At 39.5% G+C, this 10,324-nt stretch overlaps 1 protein-coding gene across 1 annotated transcript in view; it reads right to left on the reverse strand.

Moving 5' to 3' along the window:
• The window catches only part of LOC117774236 (galactosylgalactosylxylosylprotein 3-beta-glucuronosyltransferase 1), a 25,716-nt gene extending 18,715 nt beyond the window's left edge, over window positions 1–7,001 (reverse strand). Inside the window, exon 1 of the mRNA XM_034606479.1 lies at window positions 6,736–7,001. The gene's annotated coding sequence lies outside the window, so the exon portion shown is untranslated. The remainder of the gene's footprint in view (window positions 1–6,735) is intronic.
• Window positions 7,002–10,324: the final 3,323 nt, after the last annotated feature.

Genomic DNA, 10,324 nt, shown 5'->3' on the forward strand with positions numbered 1-10,324 from the left:
TCAGTGAATGTGTTAATGAGTACCAGATAGCACTGTGCCAACAAAGCATTTCACAGCTCCCACATGGAAAATGTTCCCACCTACAGTCCACTTTGCATTGGTAAGTACGATCATCTTGTGTGCATATGGCTTGATTAAAAAAAACATAACTTTGGAACCATGATGAACAGATCTGATAAACATCTTTGGCCACTAAATACCACAGAGGCTGGATGTTTTATTTAGTCTAAAACAACAACTTAAAGAACGAATATAGACTTGTTCAAGAAATAATACATTTTCTTCTTATAAATGAAAAGTTATAGTGATAAGCATGAAACACAGCCCTGGTCATCTCAGCGCACTCAGGGGTTTTGCAGCTAAAGCCATTGTGGTGTGACCAGGAGCTAATTGTGGCAAATCTTAGCTAATGTTAGCAAACTACACACTCCTCCATGAAAAATGAAAAATGAAAAAGCATGTGTTTCTGTGGAAGCACATTAATTAATAGAGATTGCATTGATTGCTGTAGAGCATTTGGCATCAGATTTGTGTCCTTTAAGTCATGTTTTTTCTCTTATCTTTATCCAAGAGTGTGGTCTTTCAGTTCCAGAGCAAAATTATTTTCCTATTCAGATTTTCCAATGTTCACACTCAAATGACGCTTCGATCACGAGTCAGATGCAAACAAAAAAAAAAGAGAAGAAAAAATGCTGTTGTCAATGTGCTGTGAACAAAATCCGGTGATCTCTGCAGCAGAATTAATACGTAACTTCCTGTCGCTGCCTGCTGCACCTTGCAGCTCCACCTCCCGTCTGAATAATGTGGAGATTTGTTGCTGTTGTGAACGCGTCTGTGCAGAGAACCTCTCGTTGCATGTGTGAAAAGAAAACTGCGAATAAAATCTGTATCCCAGGTCACGTTTGAAAACGGCTTAAGAGACATATACCCATAACATGGGCGGGACACATAGACTGTATATAAAAAGGCGGGGCAACACTACACCTGCTATAATATTGCTGCATTAAATAAATCCAAGCGTAGAAGAAAAGATCCAACTGCAGAGGAGAAAACTGAGAGCAGACGTTTCATGTGGGAACAGAAGCAACGTGAGAGCGAGGATCGTGCTGACTGTCAGCCTCCTCATCTTCAAATGCCAACCAGCCTCTACATCAGCTGGACACTGACACATACAAGTCAAAAGATTAAAAAAAATATCTTTGGCAAGCACATTTTGAACACTGCCCAGTTTGATTTTGAAAAACAGCTTAATTAATTGCTCAAATGAAAATGCTACAAAGCTATTTTATTAATTGTATTTGTATTCAAATGAGCCAATACCCATACTAAGCCATGAATATTCAGTCGTGATGTGATGGTCAGTAAAATCAAGAAGTTCCTTTACTTGTAAACTACTGTAAATCGGTGTGAAGTAAAAACAACGTCACGTTGAACTACCCTCTCCCTTCATGCATGAGGAGTCCAATCTCTCCGCAATAAGATCTACTTTCATTGTCCAAGTCACCTAACTGTTAAATGTAGACTTTGTCATTGTTTGTTTCACCATTTTCCATCTTGTGCGCTCAACTGAAACTCTTAAACACCAGAGACTAATTGAATACACTTAAAAGTTTTGAACTTTATGTCAAACTAAAATCATTAATTTCAACTAAGATAACTGCTCGGGAACAAAAAACGAACCCGTGCACCTGGAAAAATCACCGGGGGTACGTTCTGCACACATTGTCATTCTCTGGATTTGGTTATAGGCACACTATAATCTAATTATCGCATGCACTTGGACTTTAACACTTGCAGAATAATTTGATCAGTCTATTCCCACTTTCTTGCTATTTTGCATACTGGATTTGTTGATGGAGTAAATAAATATGTGCTTGTTTCCCTTGAGGAGATCAACATTCATCAAAATTCATATCTCATCCCGGTATCAATTCACTAAATATGACCATAATCAAAGTAATAATTATGTTAATATGCGTATACGGCCATGTTGTAACCACTGCATTCTTATGACAGAATTTAAATCTGCAGCCAGAGGCAAATGACAATCAGTTCCATCAGAAATCAGAGTGTATACACGATTGCTGAGCACAAGTGTAATATTCTGCTGGGCATGTAATTAGTTTAATCCAATTATTCTCATGATCAAAGCAAGAAACAGCAATTCTGTGTAAGTAGTTACAGCTAATGGAGCAGCTTCTCATTTTGCCTTGAAGTCAGGGAATATTTTTGCCTCTACATTTGGAAGACATGTGGCAATATTCACAAATAGGAGATGTACAGTTTATTTTTGAGAGACCTTGTGTTAAAGTAAAAAAAACAACAACAATGCATCTGATTCACATAAAGTACAGCTGCAACAGCAAACTGATTTTATCATCAAACACAAATAAAAACAAATGCAACATAATCGCAGCCACATATACAACAAAGCAAGCAACCACAATCAGGGATGAAGTGAATTGCTGGGCTTTATATTACATACAGCCACACAGTCAGTGTGGCTACCATCAAACATTATACAACCATATTCTGAATGTAACTATCCTCTTTGAAAAAACACACACAACACATGTTAACATATTCTCAGCTGTTGAAAAAGTATCTCCCAACACTTTAAAAATAGTGCAGTGACATTTGAGTAGTCCAGTCGTCACCAGAATGTCTCATTTAGTTGAAGAGACCCAACTGCTGCTCGTTCTCTGTCAGTCAGCCAATGATACTGATGGAGGAAGCAGGACAAGGGTCAGTGCACTCATAGTCAGCAATCACTTTGTTGTTGTTGTTGTTCTTCAAAGATTGGATGTGTTTGTCCATTCCTATCAAGCAGATGTCTACTGTGTGTGTGTGTGTGTGTGTGTGTGTGTGTGTGTGTGTGTGTGTGTGTGTGTGTGTGTGTTTTCTCTTGTACAGCAATCTTTGTGAGGACCAGTTTGAGTCTATGGCCTACGGAGTTTGGACATTTTGGGAAAGTGAGGTCCTCACTTTGTGACCCCCCTTTAATGGACTGTTTGGGGGTTAAGACTTGTTTTTAGGGTTAGGGTTAGAATAAGGTTAAGGTTAGGTTAAGGGTTAGGGTTAGGCATTGAGTTTGGATGGTTAGGGTTAGGCTAGGGAATGCATTATGCCAATGAGTGTCCTCACTAAGATAGCTGTACAAACATGAGTGTGCATGTGTAAGTGTATAAGAGACACTTCTTTTTCCATTTTTCCATATGAGCCAAATTGTGAAGTAGACCTTGGGAACGCTTCCTCCTCTCACGCTCCCCTTCTGTGGGGTCCCACAGGGGTCTATTCCAGGTCTCATTTTATTTGATATAATAAGCATGTTATCTTTCGTGGGCAGACAAAGCCTGGTACCATGATGTGTGATCTAATGTTTTTTGCCTCTGAATCTAAGATCTATGAATGTAAAAAAAAAGGCATTTGGGTTATTTTCAACTCAGAGTTGTCAGGAGACTAAAGTTGTACAATCCTGCTTTGTTCATCTGACACATTTAACCAAGGGCAAGTCATTACTTTCATCTGCACATCTAGAGAAGGTCATCCATGCTTTGATCTCATCCAGACCTGTCTATTGCAACGCCCTTCATTCCAGTGTCAGCAGGTGGAACAACCAAAGACCACAGCTGATACAAAACACCACGAATCCCAGCTGACATTGGGCAAGAGGTGAGGTACTCCCTGGACAGGTCCATAGTGTATCACAGGGCCAACATGCAAAGAGAAAAGACCATTCTCATTCACATTAACAGGGAAAGGTCCTATATAAAGTTCACAATAACTGTACTGTACTGGCATGCTTATATTTTATAATGATATGTGAAAATTTACATGGTGTATAACGTACTGCAGATTCCAACAGGTCTAACAGTTGGCCTCATCAGCCTGAACATGTGTAACCACATAAACTATAATGAGCCAATCAGCGTTTTTCAACCAGAAATGTTCCAGATTGTGTTTTATGACTCTAATAATATAGATGTTTTACAAATTGGATAAAAGACACTTGATGATGGATCTACAAATGATCTACAACTGAAAATAAAGATATACAAAGAGAACAATGATTTGTAAATTTGAGTACTCACACATGTCTAATCCAATCCACACACAAACAACAAGCAAAATTGGAACATATGTAAATCAGTTCAACAAATGCACACTTCACAACCTGGTTAAATATGTATATATTATGTTCAAATGTTTAACCTCAGCTTAACAGATTGGATCATTTTCACCTTTCAGAAGCTTCCTGTGTGTCCTTCTTCCATTGCAGATGCATCATTAGCTTCCTTGTGTGGACTTGGGGCAGTTAAGTGTTCCAGAATGCAGTACATGAATACATTTTTGTCAATGGACAAATTATTATACATTATTGTATCACTTCGATAAGTTTCTAAAAAAATTTAGGTGAGAAGAAAACACTTAGTTTACAGTTTATCCAAATACTGCCTTTGGAAATTTGCGTCCGGCGATCATCTCATCATCAATTAATAAAAATGAAAATGGACAGAGGCAACGTTACATTTAATTTAATTTTTAATACAGATTGACTTTTAAGTGTGTCTTTTACACTCACTGTCTATTCCATTCTATTCCAGCAACGCTTGTACTTGATAATCTATGTTGTGTGCTACACTACAAGGTTACAGAGGTCAATGCAGATTGTTTTCTACTGGAAGGGAGTCACTTGATATAAACCCGATGAATCAGTGACGACCACTTGAGCTAAAAGACCCAATCAGCAAGCGTTTGTCATCTTTTCCAACATCTCAGTTTCTGCCCATCCAGACTAAAATGCAGCCCAGAGTTTTCAAACTCAAACAGGGCCAGCAGCGTTTCCAAACTATGCCAAGTCTATCTGTAGCAGAGTTGATGTTGACTTCAGAGAACTCAGCCTCCTGCATTGTACGATGCTGATTGATGCAGTGTAATCTTTACTACTCTTTTTTTCTGCTCATGCTGGTTGAGCGAGGACACGCTCTGTGTATTGATCTGCTCACACAGCTTTTCCTTCCGCTTAAAGTGAGAGCTCGCCTCTGATCCTAACCAGCTTTCAAGTGGGCAAAAACAACCTCAAACAATCTGACTCAAAGGCACTTTTTTGTAACGTACTGTGCACAGCACAGTATGCAGGTAAAAAAAATGGCAAGAGCGCAGAGCTGGTCCAAAGTGTAATGATTTTTTCTTGAACCTCCTTCTGAGCTTATGATGCATTTGATTTGGTTTCCATAGGAACTGATGCAGAATCCAAATGTTTGGAAAGGATTTCAAATTCTCCATGAAATTCTCATCTGATGAATCTCCAGACAGGTTTTCCTTCTAGATCAAACTATTCAACAGGAAGCACTTATGAGCAACATATTACCAAACAACTCCTTTAGACTTAACAATCTATAAAATATAATTTAGCTATGATCTAATCCTGTTGCAGTCAAAGATTATTTATCTGACAAACACTGAGGTGACTTCCGCACAGACTCTGAACAGAATATTTGTTTTTTGAAACATACTCTGCACATAAAAGTAAGACATCCACTCACTGTCTATCCTGCTTGTGGCTCCCCACAGTTTATGCCGTGCTTTGTATGGAAAACATCTAGCTCTACTGACTCACTTGGACACTCTGGGGGAGGTTTGAGTGTAGTATACTCCATATGCAAGTGAACAGTGAGACTTATAGAGCATTTAAAGAGACGTGGATTCAGCAGTTGAATGAATGTTGCTCTTAAAGTCCGAAAATTGTATTTTGTAAATAATCCAGTAGTCATTGAGTTTGCGATTGTATCAATACCACTGAAACAACATTGTTTTAGTGCTTTGTTGTTTCAGATTGATGGATGGATGGATGGATGGATGGATGGATGGATGGATGGATGGATGGATAGATAGATAGACAGACAGACAGACAGACAGACAGACAGATAGATAGATAGATAGATAGATAGATAGATAGATAGAGCCCAATTAAAATCCAAACATATTGTGCATAGCTCAAGTGTGTTTCTATGGAGGCTGTGCAAATAGTCAACAAATTGTCAATTAATATATATATTTAGAAATACTGAACTTTAGTGAAGAGAGACATAACCTTAAACCAACACTTCACATATTGTGATTGAAATTACTGATGTAAAGCATTTGTCTGAGTAAGCTGTGCAAATAGTCAACGAATAGTCAAATGTTATTAAAAAAATATATATTAAACTTAATTGAATAAAAAACCTGACCTAAGACAAAAAGCAAACATTTTAATTCTACTAATACACTTCCTGCTACGGTGACAATTAGGTTTATTCCATTCATCACTCGCTAGTGAGATGTATTTGTGTAGCAAGTTGGTATCAAGATGCCAGACAGACTCTTGAAGATCGTCCAAAGTCTAATTACATTTTTCGTGTTCATATATAGTGCTCAGCAGAGCCAAGAATGACAGGGAACAAAGGCATTTCACAAACGAGACCAGATTTCATGCTTAAAAAGATGCTAAACATATCTGAAAAACCCACGATCCTAGCTTTCTATAAATCAGCATCAAAGTTCTGTGTAGTTGAGCCGCAGAGAGCTGGTTGGACAAACTCATCCCTGTTGTAGCTTGAGTTTTAGTCAACGTGCACTACAGTATGATGTCAAACCCAGCAAAGCAACAAACAGTCAAGCAGAGTATGTGTCATGTCTGTCTCTCCTGAATCTTCCAATGTGCTGACAGAAAGAAGAGGAAAAGGTTCAGACCTTAATTGTGATGTAGACTGTGCACGACGCCTCCTCCTCCTCCTCTTCCTCTGCTGCCTCTGCCTCCGAGCTCAGTCTGATCTCATAAACACATGTAAAATGCTCTCTGCTGCCGTCAACGTCTCAATGGTGTGGCTGCCACTCACATGTGAACGCTGCGTCCCTGAATGAATGAATGAATGAATAGAGCTTACAGGTGTACATGTCCGGAATGCACGCCAGAGCTCGGGCTCTGCTCCAGTGCTCACGGACTGAGATGTGGGAGAAGAGGGGGCAGCTTATTTGGCACTAAACCCTCCCTCCATCCCTCCCTCTATTCTACTCTCCTCCCTCCCCTCTTCCTCTCTCTGTCACTCTTTCTCTCCTTTTATTCCACTTAAACCTTTTTTTCTGCTGCTGTTCGGCTCTTGCACCAAACGAGTTCCATCGACTTCCTCCTGCCTGCTGTTTGTATTAATTGTCTGATTCCAGCAGGAGTGTGTGTGTGTGTTTGTGTGTGAGGGAGAGACACTCTGAGTGTATTTATATGGGACTGAGGGAGTCTCTGCCTTTGAGGACAGGACCAACCCCCATCCTCTGTGAAACAAGCAGCCACTGGCCCGTACTGGAGAGGGATTGGCAACCTACATGGTACAAAAGGATGAGGAGGAAAGATTTTAGCATGTGTCTGACTTTCTCTCTCTCTCTCTCTCTCTCTCTCTCTCTCTCTCTCTCTCTCTCTCTCTCTCTCTCTCTCTCTCTCTCGTGCGCGCGCACGCACGCACATAGATTAAGGAGAGATGATCAAATGTCTATATGCAGCGGGCCAAATGGAAAAGCCACTGATTTAAATAAGCACACAATTGCCGTCCAAACAAGTGGGGATGTAATTATAGTTTATGACGCTGAGTGATCACCCCTCAGGAACCATTAAGTGCTACTTTTCCTGTTTTTGAAAGGTGTGACATTTAGCAGAAGCGCTAAGCTACTGAGGGCGACACACAACACTTGCACCTAACCTTTACTAAATAATGGATTGTGGCTATACGCATCATGTGACACTTCAGTAATTAGAAACATACATGAAAAACCTCAGCAGTAGTAGAGCCACAGTATGTGTGCACATTAGGAGACTCCATAATGCACTACACTGATTAATAGTAAGAAAACAGTGTTGTTTTAAGTCAGACGTGCAACTCAGCCAAGTAGTGATGAAGTGAAACCACCTCCTGAAGCCATCAATCATACTTTGAATCTTTCCGCTCCAGTTGTTTCACGACGTTCCTCCACACCACAGGGTGGAAGTGCTTTATACCCGTCTCTTTAAGAGCCCATGTCATTATATTAAGTATCGTCCATCATAAAAGCACAAAGCAAATGCTTATAAAAAGGTATATAGCAGATTGCATGTCAGATGCACTGGAAAGATCAGTGCCTGCTTGTGTAAGCAGATTATTATGTGTAAATAAACATGTTTTTGTGTTGATATGCTTCATGCTGCAGTCCTCCCTCGAGCCAGTGAGCGACGAGATGCGTTCTCCCTCCTACCTTCATCAAGACGAGACCCGAAGGTGCTGCAGCTGTGGCCTTTCAAAGTTTAAATGGTGACCTTTAAATGTTGTCCCCCATAACAGTAATTTATAGGTAGGGCTGGATGTGAGCGGTGTCTTTTATTTGTTTATTTTCAGAGAAAGGTTGCAAATTGTGAAGAAAGAAAAAGTAAGTGAAACTTTTATTACGCCTTTCCTTGTTTTGTAGCTGGAAAGTGAAATGATTGCATCATGTCTCATCTCAATCAATAAATCAAATACTAAATGAATTAATCATACAAAACAAAGTTTCTATTAAATTTAGATTTTTGCCAAATATCAGAAACTTGTCCAAGTTAATTGTCCAAAATATACACGGTATAATGTCAATATTGTTATTTAAAGTTATTGGAATTACCAGGCAAAACAATGTTGTCTGTTTTCTGAGCAGTTTATTAGGAACACCATGTTAACACTTGGCATGCTCTCTGAACAAGTTGTATTGATGAAATGTTTTCTGTATATTATTATTTTTTTTAGATGAGCTTTTTTAAATGGTTATTTTTAATGATGAGATGAATACACTTCCTGCTGGTGTGACAGATAAGTATCTTCCATTCCACCTGAATCACTCAGGAGTGAGACGTCTTCATATATCAAACTGCTTCTTCATCCGTGTCAGTGTTTTTAAACTTGGTAACAAGATGCCAGACAGACTCTTCGGAATTAAAAGATTCATATTTCAGAAGTCCTGAGCAGAGCCGAGAATGACAGGCTACGTCTCAGCAAACGAACTTCTGACAGTGACATTACAAAACAGAAAACACATGAATGTTTGAACTATAGGATCAATGTTACAGTCATGACAGTATTTCACAAACCACATCAGATTTCATGTTGTGAAACAACGAAGGAAGTAAGAAACTAACAAAGATGATGATGATGATGATCTGCAACAGAGACCAACCCTCTGGTATCTATTGTCTCCATTCAAATGTTTAATGTGAACATCAGCTCTTGAACTGTAGCAGTGTGATTTTACTGTATATATTGTACAACTATGGGATAATTGCATTAATTAGCAGGTGTATAGATGTTCCTAATAAAGCAGAAGTAAATGTAAATCAATATATAACCAGAATTGTCTGTGAGATTCTCAATCAGCATGAAATTCGAAGGGTAAAAACTACAAACATATACAGAGAGCACAGGTCAGGTGTTATTAGAACAGGGACTGTACATATGATGGTCTCTTAATTCCAAATGGTACATCTGTGGGCATGTAACCCACATTACGCAATACATCTATGTGCTGTGGGAAGTTTTTGGCTAGATAACACCCCGTTGCATCGCTCTGTTTCATCCGAGTGTTGGCGGTGATGTTTGGATGCTTTACAGTTGCGAACAGTTTTCTGTTGCTCTACGTCTCCACTGTTTGCCTTGCAAAAGAAACAAGTAGGTCAATGTGCCTGGGGACCCTGTACGCCTTTTGACAGACTTCCAGATCTCCTGGAAGTTAGTCTCCAGAGGGGCGGAGGCAATATTTAGGGCAAAGCCTTCACAGTCGTCTCCTTCCTGCAGCTACTGCATGTGAAAACTGGGAATATGAATGTATACAGTATATACAGTATATAACACACATCATATATTAATAAGACATGAATACTGTAAATATGAAATGGTGTATATAGTGTATAATAAAAGGAGAGCTTGATATATAGATGGGGTAAGGAGTCTGATGTTTTCATGAGAGGATTTCAACTTTATTTGGTTTATAGGTTGTCTCAAGCACAGTAGAGTTACAGCAGCTGATGTCTCATGGGAAACCATCATCTACCTTTTCACTGCCACTGTTTCCAGACAACAGCTGCACAAACCTTAGCAATGGTGGCTGAGGGAGGGAGAACAAGGAAGAGGAAGTCGCATGAAATAAAACGGCTCAGCCGAGCTGAATGGTCGGGGGCTTTGTCTCCGGGTGTCTCAATGGGCGGCCTACAATGTGTGTTAATTCATTCTTCACAAAGAGCCTTGGAGCGAGGCTTTCCCAAACCAGCAAACAAATCACTTCCCCGGCTCAATTG

Source organism: Hippoglossus hippoglossus, chromosome 14, assembly GCF_009819705.1.
Source record: "Hippoglossus hippoglossus isolate fHipHip1 chromosome 14, fHipHip1.pri, whole genome shotgun sequence".
Classification (NCBI taxonomy): domain Eukaryota; kingdom Metazoa; phylum Chordata; class Actinopteri; order Pleuronectiformes; family Pleuronectidae; genus Hippoglossus; species Hippoglossus hippoglossus.